Here is a 13,108-nt window from a genome sequence, read left to right as displayed (position 1 = left end):
AGGCCTTAGACCCTAGGCCTCCCACAATGTAGCTGTTCCTCACACATTTACTCCAGACCAAGGCCTGGGTGGGAGGACCTCAATCACCCGACTTCCTCCAAATATATACTCTCTTCCAGCATGCTCAGTGGCATGAAACTCCTACCGATTGGCTGAAAGAGATATGCATATTCATAGCTCAGTCTCACTGCAGCTCATCATGCTTATGCCAAAGGCATTCTATTGACAGAAGTGAGGAACCACAGTTAAACCAGGCTTAGGAGAAAACCCAAATGATCACAAAGACTACAAATAAGCCAGGTTAGTTACCACCTAGCACAGCTAAATTTACCAGTAGCTCCTGTTTAGAACAAACAGGGGCTACGCCAATTAGCAGCAGTTGCCCCAAACCAACAACCCCCTTCCCAACCCAAATACACTTGCAATATTGACTGAAGTACACTCATCACACCATGCACAATGCTACATTCAGTACTGTACTGTACACTGCACCATAAATACACTGAAAACACCAGGCCAAGCATGTAGGCGAGGTAGGATTGAAGATAGACCTTTCATCCATGTTTTCCCAATAATTCGCTGGGCGCCAAGTTTTGGTCACATGAGTGGATTACCCCTGGGGTGGGTTCTTCTGTGCAATGCTAGACACTAGGGATAGAGTCACTGCATTACACATGGAGTACCTTTGTTCTATACCATTTTCATCAATGCCCTGGGAGAAGGCTGAGACTGCCGTGTTTAAATACCTAACCTTAAGGCAAGTTTTTACTTTTAGAGATGAACGTACACTGTATACACTTGCTCTGTAACTGCTCTCCAGTTAACTCTCAGGTCCCGGTTACAATGTACACCTTCTCTGTAACTTGCATTTAGGAAGGATATGCTGAGCCTTCTCCACATCCACCCTCCAGTGTATCATCGCTACCTCATTCTCAGTAATGGTATGGGGTTCCATCGTGCACCTAGTGTGGACTCCATGCATGCACTTGACTTCCTTTAACCCTTCCAAACCTGTGTACAGGCTGCTTCTCAAGTCCGCTTCCATTGCTTTGGGAGACAAACCGCTCACAGGCTATCCTACCTGACCAATGCACATGATTCACAACAGGTTGCTTCCTCCTCTTGCTGATATACAGTATCTCACAAAAGTGAGTATACCCCTGACATTTTTGTAAATATTTTATTATATCTTTTCATGTGACAACACAGAAAATTACACTTTGCTACAATGTAAAGTAGTGAGTGTACAGCTTGTATAACAGTGTAAATTTGCTGTCCCCTAAAAACAACTCAACACACAGCCATTAATGTCTAAACCGCTGGCAAGAAAAGTGAGTACACCCCTAAGTTAAAATGTCCAAATTGGGCCCAAAGTGTCAATATTTTGTGTGGCCACCATTATTTTCCAGCATGCCTTAACCCTCATGGGAATGGAGTTCACCAGAGCTTCACAGGTTGCCACTGGATTCCTCTTTCACTCCTCTATGACAACATTACGGAGCTTGTGGATGTTAGAGACCTTGCGCTCCTCCACCTTTCATTTGAGAATGCCCCACAGATGCTAAATAGGATTTAGGTCTGGAGACATGCTTAGCCAGTTACCCTCAGCTTCTTTAGCAAGGCAGTGGTCATCTTGGAGGTGCGTTTCGGTTCTTATCATGTTGGAATACTGCCCTGTGGTCCAGTCTCCGAAGGGAGGGGATCATGCTCAGAATATCACAGTACATGTTGACATTTATGGATCCCTCCTGAATGTCTTTCCTGGCCGTGCTCCCCACTGTCTTCCTCCTGCTCCTGTTCCAGGACAACTCTCAATGACCATGTAGAGAGGCTTCCTCCCAGCTCCCTAGCTCCGAGGTCACACCCCCAGAAAGGGGGTTCCTCAAGGGCCACCACAGCCTAACATGCCATCATTCAGTTCTTCCACCTGACAACTCCTCCCCCAGCAGGCTGATAATGAGTATATTTAGGAGGCCAGCCCCCTGCCAATCCTAGTTGGGGATTGGTCAGGGCTTCCAAATACACCCCATGTTACTTCAACCCTCTGCCCTGCCTCTTTTCCAGAACCTTCTCACTGGAAGGAGACGCCAGAGAGCTGAAGCACATGTTATTCACCTGCTGCTACACTAAACCCCTTCCCTGCCCCCATATCAAAAACAAACAGGCTTAGCTCACAGCTAGGCCTGTCTAAATTTACCTGCACTGGCGGTATGCACAAAAACACCACTCTAGCGCCTACCTACCTAAGGTAGAGGGTGCTACAGTTGTCGTAGCCAATCAGCAAGAGTTTCTTTAACTGCTGTGTATGCTAGGAAACTCTATTTATTTGGGAGGAGTCGGGTGATCGGGGTTCTTCCCGCCCAAGGCTGTGGCCTGGGTGAGTGTGTGTCGAGAAGCTCCCCATTACTAGTCCTTCAGCCTGAGGCCTATCCAGGAGGCATGCTGGCTGCTAGGTAAACTTAAGGCCTATCCAGCAGTTCAGGGTTCCACAAAGGAGGAGCAGCCAAAATTAAGCCTAAAGCTTGGGGCAGAACCTTGTGTGTTGGAGGCTCACTCAGCCCGAGGGGAGCCTGACAGTTGTCAGAGGTGAAGAAGAAGCAGTTGCCACAAAGGGACACCCACTCCTGTTACCGGAGGGAAGTTTGGAAGAGATGAAGTTCTGAAGGCATACCAGAGTAAATGGGAAAGCTTCAGTGGAGACTCATCCGGGAATGCAGCGGGTAGCTGTGAGTAAAGCTTGAAGATAAAGTATAGTGGTTAGCTGTGGGTGAAGCTCGGAGAATCCAGCGGTGTCTGAGAGTCCAAGGCGTCCAGTGAGAGAGAGGGTAAGCCGGGCTTAAGATCAACAGTGGGTTACTGTGAGTTAAACTGGAAGATCTACAGTAGGATACTGTGTGAGAAGTTGTTGCCATATGAGACAGCAGTTGCTACAAGATACAGATTGCTGCATTTTGCCGAAAGGCCCTCTTTCTGTATTGCTGTCTGCCTATTTCTATTTTTGTCTGCAGAGTTTGCCTTAATTGCTATTGCATTTGCCTAATGGTGTCCTGTGCCCTAAAATCTCTCCCCCCACCATTCCTGTTAAGAGAAATAAAACTCTCTTTCTTCATTTTACAAAAAGTGACCGGCGCCCAATCTTTTCACCTTGCTCTACACCCACTAAGCCTAGTAACCTGTACAATAAGGAGGAATGTTCAGTTCAGGCTGGCTCTGGGGGTCACCATCAGGCCCTTGGAAGTCGGAATGACTACATACCCTTGTGATTTGAGTCTCTCAGTAGATTTTTAGATCTCTTGGGTCCTTAATATGTATGACAATTCTGTTTTGTTTTTTGTTATGTAGAACCAAAATCGAACAGGGAGAGATTTTGCCTGGAGATGTAAGAAGCTGGTAGATGTTAGAATCTGATGTATAATTTAACTTGCCACAGTACTTAAACTGAACTGTGTTATTGGCTCAGCATCTTAAACGAAATGATGTGATCCGGTAATCACATTTACTATACCAAAGCAGTGACCAATACAGTATGCATTACCATAGTAATTTCTCAAAGAGACATAATATTTGTCATCATCCTTTACTTAAAACTGTGCTCTGGGCAAATAGTTAAATACAAACAAGAAATATCCTTTTCTCCAGTTCTCGGATTTACACAGCAGACCCTTGTGGATGACCTAATTTAAAGTTAAAGAGACATTGTCACTAGTGATGGCCGAACATCCGATGTCCACGAACCGCAAGTTTGCGGCGGGCCCTGGGGGTGCTGCCGCCTGAAATTGAGAAGAAGAAATAAAGAAAAATAGATATAAAAAAAGGGGGGTAGCCATCCGGGGCCTTCTGGGCCCTTTAATAAAAAGAAAAAATATATATAGATTTTGACCTCTGGGCCATATATATATGTATATATATATATATATATATATATATATATATATATATATATATATATATATATATATATATATATACAAATTATTATTATTTTTTATAACAAAAAAAGGGGGGTTGCCATCTGGGACCTCTGGGCCCTTTAATAATAAAAAAAAGAAACCTCTGGGCCCTTTAATAAAAAATTAATAAAAACAAATATATAACAAAATTAAATAAACATTTATATAAAAAAAAGGGGGGAGTTTCCATCCAGGGCCCTTAAAAAATAAATAAAAAAATATATAAACAAAAAAAATAAAAATAAACATTTATAAAAAAAAGGGGGTTTGCCACATGGGGCCCTGGGGACCTCTGAACCCTTTAATAATAATAAAAAAAAAATATATATATATATATATATATATATATATATATAAAAGGAATAAAGTAATATTAAAAAAATTTAAAACATTTCATAAAAAAAGGGAGGTTGCCATCCGGGGCCCTGGGGACCTCTGGACCCTTTAATAATAATCATAATAATAATATATATATAAAAATAAAGGAAATAAAATATATAAAAAAAAGAGTTTTTTTATATAAAAAAAGGGGGTTGTCATCCGGGGGGCTCTGGGGGTCTCCCGACCCCTAAAAAAAAAAAAAAAAAAAAAAAAAAAAAATTGTCCCTTTAACCACTTACCCCCCGGACCATATTGCTGCCCAAAGACCAGAGTACTTTTTGCGATTCGGGACTGCGTCGCTTTAACAGACAATTGCGCGGTCGTGCGACGTGGCTCCCAAACAAAATTGGCGTCCTTTTTTTCCCCACAAATAGAGCATTCTTTTGGTGGTATTTGATCACCTCTGCGTTTTTTTTTTTGCGCTATAAACAAAAATAGAACAACAATTTTGAAAAAAATGAATATTTTTTACTTTTTGCTGTAATAAATATCCCCCATAAATATATAAAAAAAACATTTTTTTTCCTCAGTTTAGGCCGATACGTATTCTTCTACATATTTTTCGTAAAAAAAATCGCAATAAGCGTTTATTGATTGGTTTGCGCATAAGTTATAGCGTTTACAAAATAGGGGGTATTTTTATGGCATTTTTATTAATATTTTTTTTTACTAGTAATGGCGGCGATCAGAATTTTTTTTTTCGGTATTGCGACATTATGGCGGACACTTCGGACATTTTTGACACATTTTTGGGACCATTGGCATTTTTATAGCGATCAGTGCTATAAAAATGCATTAGATTACTATAAAAATGCCACTGGCAGTGAAGGGGTTAACACTAGGGGGCGGGGAAGGGGTTAAGTATGCCTGGGTGTGTTCTTACTGTGGGGGGGGGGGGGGCCTCACTAGGGGAAACACTGATCTTCTGCCTATTAGCCTAGTGGCGGCTAATAGGCAGGACGTCATATTACGTGCTCTCGCCTAGGAGAGCCACCTTGTGGACGTATTTCGACGGTGCGGCGACGGCAAGTGGTTAATAAAAAATAAAATTAAAATATATGGAAAAAAATATATATATATTTTTTTATAAAAATAAATAAAAAAAAGGGGGGTTGCCATCTGGGGCCCTGGGGACCTCCGGGCCCCTTACAGGTGTACTGCCTGTACCCCCCTGATGGCGGCCCTGCTAGGATCAATGTCCTGGGTTGGAGGAAGGAAATAAAAGGTAGGGCAAAGTTCAATCTAACCCTCATAACCTGGACAAGGAATAAGAGGAATTCCCCCTCACACCAATAAAATCCTGACACTCTACTAGAAAACGTGCAAAGATAAAGGAGAGCAGCGCCATCTAAGTGCAGTATTATTAAGATATTTTATTAAAGACATTTGTAACTCACAAGATGTATGAGATTTCAGCGCATGTGGGATTAATAATCCACTCATGGGAAAGGCGATCTTCTCACTGGTGAAGAAACTGCAGAGGACAAAGGCAGTACACACACTACGTAGCTTTAGGTGCAAACTGCAGAGGACACGGGCAGTACACACCAAGTAGCTTTAGGTGCAAACTACAGAGGACAAAGGCAGTACACACACTACTTAGCTTTAGGTGCAAACTGCAGAGGACATGGGCAGTACACACCAGGCAGCTTTAGGTGCAAACTGCAGAGGACACGGACCGTACACACCAAGTAGCTTTAGGTGCAAACTACAGAGAACACGTGCAGTACACACCAAGTAGCTTTAGGTGCACACTGCAGAGGACACGGGCAGTACACACCAAGTAGCTTTAGGTGCAAACTACAGAGGACAAAGGCAGTACACACACCACGTAGCTTTATGGTGCACACTGCAGAGGACACAGGCAATACACCACGTGAGAATATTGCAGCTAGCACAATCACCTGCCTGCCAGAAAATTAGGAAGAGCTGATCTAGCTAAACTATACAGTGTATAAATATATATACAACACCTGGGATGCATATATAACCTCCACACACTGTAACTTTAACTGACTAGCCTGCCTGCCTGCCTGCTCTATCTACCTACTAAAAATGACACTCTCTCTCTCTCTCTCTCTCTCTCTCTGTGTTCTCTCTTTTAACCACCGCAACACACTACACAAGGCCGACCTGCAGGCGGCCTTTTATAGTGTGGGGCATGTACTAAACCCCCTGAGCCATAATTGGCCAAAGTCACCCTGGCTTTGGCCAATTATGGCTCTCCGTTTTTTGCAAGCTGTGATTGGCCAAGCATGCGGGTCATAGTGTATGCTTGGCCAATCATCAGCCAGCAATGCACTGCGATGCCGCAGTGAATTATGGGCTGTGAAACGTAACTCGAATTTGACGCGAACGGCCCAAAACATTTGTAATTCGACGAACAATCAAACATACGATGTTCGAGTCGAACATGAGTTTGACTCAAATACGAAGCTCATCCCTAATGAGGATGTTTAGAGGCATAATTTAGACTCAGCATTAAGAAGCAGAAATAAAACGCTGCTAAACACTCCTAAGCGTGCCTAAACATGTGTACAAAACGCTCTGTATGAGCGTTTTTTTCTGCCAAAGAAACTGGTGTTTTTTAAGCACAGTGTGCATAGAGCCTCAAGATTGATAAAGGGTTTTCACACTCCAAACAAATAAAAAAAAAGCTTTGATTTAACTCTAACGCTGCGTACACGCGACCGGTTTTCATGACGAGAAAATTAAATTTTTTTAATTGGTCGTGAAAAATGGTCGTCTGTAGGCTCCAGAGCATTTTTCACATAGTCGTTTTTCACGGCGTGAAAAACGGTCATGTGTACGCTTTAACGAGATGAAAAAAAACGAACATGCTCAGAAGCAAGTTATGAGACAGGGAAATTAGCATAAGCAGCCCAAAGGGTGGCGCCATTCGAATGGAACTTCCCCTTTATAGTGACGTTGTACGTGTTGTACGTCACCGCGCTTTGCTCGAGCATTTTTTTTCATGATCATGTAAATGCAAGGCAGACTTGAGAGGAATCACGTCGAGAAAAACGTTGTTTTTTTTTTCCATGACATGAATAACGGTCGTGTGTACGCGGCATTAGGGTTTTGAAAAAACACATTTATGAATGAATTAAAAGGAAAAAATATAGCACATCCTCTACTACAAGATATTTCATAGCTGGCAGTGTTGAGGTTGGGGCAGAAACATTATGGCCCCCATTGACTCCTAATGGTTTGAAAGTAGGGTGGGCATAGACGCCCAATAATTACTGGTACCTAATTAAGGAAATTTTTTGAAACTGGTTATATTTAGAGGTCTGAACAGCCCTCTTAGAAAATATAGAAAGGTTTTGATTTAGACTGTAGCTTTTTAATTTAGCCAGAAGTACCAATTTAAAAAGACAAGAGAACACAGTGCAATATGTTGGGTGAAAAGGGTTACGTTGTGGGTCAGGTTGCGCTGTAATTTGATGTTTGGTCATGGTCACATTGTGATGCTAATTAAGTTAATTGTACTGGTCACATTGAATTAATCCCAAAGATCCACATGAAAAGAAATTGCATTAAGCCACATTACCCTGCAGTGAGTGAAATTAAATTTAAAAGAACAGCTGCACAGAGAAACCTAAGAACAAAAGGCCAAAGAAACATATGACTGATCATTTACAATAGTTGAAAATTAAAAAAAAAAGATGAATGCTAAATTTATAGAAAAATAACAGGAAAAATGAATAAAATACTTACCTGTCAAAAAATATACAATTTATTACAACGTCACATGGAAAGTTAGTCAGAGCAGAGCCAAAGAAAACATTTTGTACTGCAATAATTTATTGTCGGGCACACCTGTGCAGCTGGAACTGTTGCAGATTTGGCCAAATGTAAAGTTGCCCATTCACAATACTTAACTGTCAGTCATAATCATCTAATGTCTTGGGGTAGCCATTGACACTACCAATGGAGTGACCAGGCAGGATACCAAAGCTACCAATTTGATACCAAGATACAAATTTGAATGTTTTACCCAGCCTCAACCTAGTGTTGGAGGTGTCTACAGAACACCCCCCACATTCCTTTCTATAAGCCTAAACATAAATGGTCTACAGAATGTACTAGCCAGTACAGGTTTCTAAAGAACTTTAGGTCATGCTGGCATGGTTGACTGTCCTCTAGTGTCTAGAGTCAGTAAACTCATATGATGCTGTGATTTTAGTAAGTAAAAATTGCATTCTGTGGTGAAAACCCAGCATCGTCTTAGTCTAAATTTTTTTGTCCTATACACAAACAAGAGCTGAAAAGGGAAATATACAACTTCTTGAACTTTGGGTTTACTCTGGCTGCTTCGCAACTCTTGACTGCTTGCACCCACCCATGAAATGTACACTCATAATCACCCTCAAACCCCATATTTTTATAAGTATTGCTTTATCAAAGTAGTAGGGCTTATTAGCTGCAGCCTAATAAAGGTTGCTACCCCTTTGATTACTTCTGTGCTACTGCCTGCATTTCCATAATGATTTTTCACTTATATTATATATACTATTATATAAATATTTTCGCAGCATATACACTAAATTATTTGTTGGTGTATTGGGTAGCTCGCAAGATCTTTTCATTTATTTTATTTATATATATATATATATATATATATATATATATATATATATATATATATATTTATATATATGTAGCTCTACCCCCGCAGGAGCCGCTGGTTGTTTGTGGGATTGGTGTATTAAGTTACCTTGCAGGGTGTCTAGGGGTAATGCTAGTGAGTTGAGGCAATGAGCGAAGGTCCAGTCATCAATTGTTTTTTTTTCAATGCTTTATTCCAAGGCCCAACATGGCCAACATCAACATAAGACAATATAGGAAAGGTTGATGAAGCATAAGAACAACTTTAGTATCAGGCCTTGGATATGAAGAGAGCAGTCCTGCTCTTAGTAATAATAAGATCAGTTCGTCGCCACTCTAGCCAGAGTGGGTAAAGTGCCCCCGGACAGACTTCCGCCACAAGCCTGGCAGCCGAAGTGTCACTTGTAAATCGCTGGGAGGAACAGACCTCTGCCACAGGCCTGACTCTGGACCTTTGCCACAGGCCTAGCGATTTAAGATGCAATAATTGGATTGAGCGAATCCTCCCAGTAAATTCAGTTAAGGTCACTGGTTGACAGTTGCAATATACCTGTCAGTGTCGTGGTGACCGGATCCCCGATGGTTCGTTCAGGCCTCCTGGATAACCTCTCTCCGGGTTCTCCCTGAGCCGATTCCTCACCGCACAGCTTAGGATCCTCTTAGCAAAGGTTGGGACCCAGCAAGTCGCTGGGGACCCTCTCATCATCAGGATGAAGCTCCGCATGGTGCGCAACTGCGGCCAGGTAGGCCATGGTGGCAGGGTCCATGGATGCGCGCACCCTGAAGGTGGATGCCGCACTTGGAACAAGGACCCTGCGAAAAAGGTCCTAGAATCAATGGCGTCTGCCCAAGATATACCCTTTCCCAGCATGCCCAGCGAGGGAAAAACTCCTCTAATTGGCTGCTGGGCAAAAGTGACTCTGCCAGAACCCCTCTAGCGCCAACTGCCACCCAGAGGTGGAAACGCACCACTGAAACACAGACTGACCTACAAGACAGTTCTGAAAGGACAGCAGCCCTGCAATTTAACAAATTGTGAATGGGAGCAAAATAACTCTCCCATTCCCCACTAACTTTAGCGTAGTGCCCATACTGAAAGTATGGGGGCGCTACATATATATATATATATATATATATATATATATACAGTATCTCACAAGAATGAGTACACCCCTCACATTTTTGTAAATATTTTAATATATCTTCGTGTGACAACACTGAAGAAATTACACTTTGCTACAATGTAAAGTAGTGAGTGTACAGCTTGTATAACAGTGTAAATTTGCTGTCCCCTCAAAATAACTCAACACACAGCCATTAATGTCCAAACCACTGGCAACAAAAGTGAGTACACCCCTAAGTGAAAATGTCCAATTTGGGCCCAATTAGCCATTTTTCCTCATGTGACTTGTTTGTGTTACAAGGTCTCAGGTGTGAATGGGGGGCAGGTGTGTTAAATTTGGTGTTATCGCTCTCACTCTCTCTTACTGGTCACTGGAAGTTCAACACGGCACCTCATGGCAAAGAACTCTCAGAGTATCTGAAAAAAAGAATTGTTGCATAAAGATGGCCTAGGCTATAAAAAGATTGCCAAGACCCTGAAACTATGCTGCAGCACGGTGGCCAAGACCATACAGCAGTTTAACAGGACAGGCTCCACTCAGAACACACCTCGCCATGATCGACCAAAGAAGTTGTTTGCACATGCTCATTGTCATATCCAGAGGTTGTCTTTGGGAAATAATAAACGTATTTGTGCTGCCAGCATTGCTGCAGAGTTTGAAGGGGTGGGGGGTCAGCCTGTCAGTGCTCAGACCATATGCCGCACACTGCATCAAATTGGTCTGCATGGCTGTCGTCCCAGAAGGAAGATTCTTCTAAAGATGATGCACAAGAAAGCCCATAAATGGTGTCAAGTGTGTGTGGTGGCAACCAGGTGAGGAGTACAAAGACAAGTGTGTCTACAGTCAAGCATGGTGGTGGAAGTGTCATAGTCTAGGGCTGCATGAATGCTGCCGGCACTGTGGAGCCACAGTTTATTGAGTGAACCATGGATGCCAACATGTACTGTGACATACTAAAGCAGAGCATGATCCCCTCCCTTCCGAGACTGGGCCACAGGGCAGTATTCCAATATGATAACAACCTTAAACACACCTCCAAGACGACCACTGCCTTGCTAAAAATACTGAGGGTAAAGGTGATGGACTGGCTAACTATGTCTCCAGACCTAAACCCTATTGAGCATCTGTGGGGCATCCTTAAACGGAAAGGTGGAGGAGCGCAAGGTCTCCAACATCCACCAGCTCCGTGATGTCGTCATGGAGAAGTGGAAGAGGACTCCAGTGGCAACCTGTGAAGCTCTGGTGAACTCCGTGTCCAAGAGAGTTAAGGCAGCGCTGGAAAATAATGGTGGCCACACAAAATACAGACTTTGGGCCCAATTTGGACATTTTCACTTAGGGGTGTAGTCACTTTTCTTGCCAGCGGTTTAGACATTAATGGCTGTGTGTTGAGTTATTTTCAGGGGACAGCAAATTTGCGCTGTTATACAAGCTGTACACACACTACTTTACATTGTAAAGTGTAATTTCTTCTGTGTTGTCACATGAAAAGATTTAATTAAATATTTTCTAAAATTTTAGAATTTTGTAAGATACTGTGTATATAGATATATATATATATATATATATATATATATATATATATATATATATATACACACACAATATTTTTTCATCACTTCCTACTGTGATCTTATTCACGTTCTAAAAGCCAATTCACACTTTCTAGAAGCCAATTCGCCCTTTATGCCGCACTATAGTCAGATATTGGCATGGATTTCAATATACAGACAGAAATAACCTTGTAAAGAGGATGTTATTAAGTTCATTTGACTTTTTATTCCTCTATTCCAGGTAACAAAATCTATTACAACTTTTATTGTGGGGGAAAATGATAACATCAGAAAGAACAGACAAGGTAAGCAAATAAGTCAGATGTGGCTTTAAAATTTCTTGCATTCCCGTGTTCGGCACTTATACACTTGGCTTTACAGCAAGCAACTTTATTGTTTAGCAGACAAAAAGATGCTGGAGCAACCTCTGGAAGGGGACACTGCTTCCTGTATGTGGCATAGGGGTATAACAGTAAATTATGGATTCCCCATTGACCTCACGGAGATGCATAACTTATTCAGCATAGCTGGCCTAAAGTATATGAATAAAGTGATCCTATTCCTGTGGTTCTTATTTAAAAGCAGCTAAACTGATCTAATAAATCAAAAGAAGGCTCACTTAAACAAGACTAATTAAATGTGACTAACTACAACTAACTATACCATGACTTGGATAAATGAGAGCCTTCACAGACATGAGACATGGGGTGTGTTTGCTTTGAAAGAGGTGGCCTGTTACCTTTCACCTAAGCAGTAACTGTGATGCCGCGTACACACAACCGTTTTTAGGGATGTAAAAAATGACGTTTTTTAAAATGTCATTAAAAACGATCGTGTGTGGGCTCCAGAGCATTTTTCACGACGTAAAAAATGGGCATTACAAATTTATAACAATTTTCACGTCGTTTTTAACGTTGTCATTTTTTAATGTTGTAAAAAATGGTCGTGTGTGGGCTTTAACGGCGTGAAAAAAACGCGCATTATCAGAAGCAAGTTATGAGACGGGAGCGCTCGTTCTGGTAAAACTAGCGTTTGTAATGGAGATAGCACATTCGTCACGCTGTAACCGACTCAAAAGCACAAAGGGTGGTGCCATCCGAACGGAACTTCTCCTTTATAGTCCCGTGTTGTACGTCACCGAGCTTTGCTAGAGCATTTTTTTTTTCACGATCGTGTGTAGGCAAGGCCGGTTAACAATAATCGGGTTGAAAAAAAGTTGTTTTTTCTAGATGGTCGTGTGTACGCGGCATAAGAAGCAAGGTTGGTGGGAAGGGAGGTTAAGCCTTGACTTTCTAAGCTAAATTTTAAATTTGCTGATCTGATCCAACATTGTGCCCCTTAAAAAAAAATAGTAAAAAAATTGATAAAGGAGAAGAGGTCAAAGGCGATAACAAGTATCCTATTCATTTGGTCTGAAGTAATTGTAGCCCAATCCTAAAGGTCTGTTTCTTTAAGTTCCGAAGTTTCCATATTCCGTATGAGTACACGC

At 41.8% G+C, this 13,108-nt stretch overlaps 1 long non-coding RNA gene across 3 annotated transcripts in view; it reads left to right on the top strand.

Annotated features, from left to right (window-relative positions):
• The window catches only part of LOC120941170, a 95,381-nt gene that overhangs the window by 18,465 nt on the left and 63,808 nt on the right, over positions 1-13,108 (top strand). For all 3 annotated transcript variants that reach the window (XR_005749528.1, XR_005749529.1, XR_005749524.1), the window contains exon 4: positions 11,861-11,924. This is a non-coding gene — a long non-coding RNA (uncharacterized LOC120941170). The remainder of the gene's footprint in view (positions 1-11,860; positions 11,925-13,108) is intronic.

This window comes from Rana temporaria, chromosome 1 (genome assembly GCF_905171775.1).
Source record: "Rana temporaria chromosome 1, aRanTem1.1, whole genome shotgun sequence".
NCBI lineage: Eukaryota > Metazoa > Chordata > Amphibia > Anura > Ranidae > Rana > Rana temporaria.
This window is presented reverse-complemented; position numbering and strand designations above follow the sequence as displayed.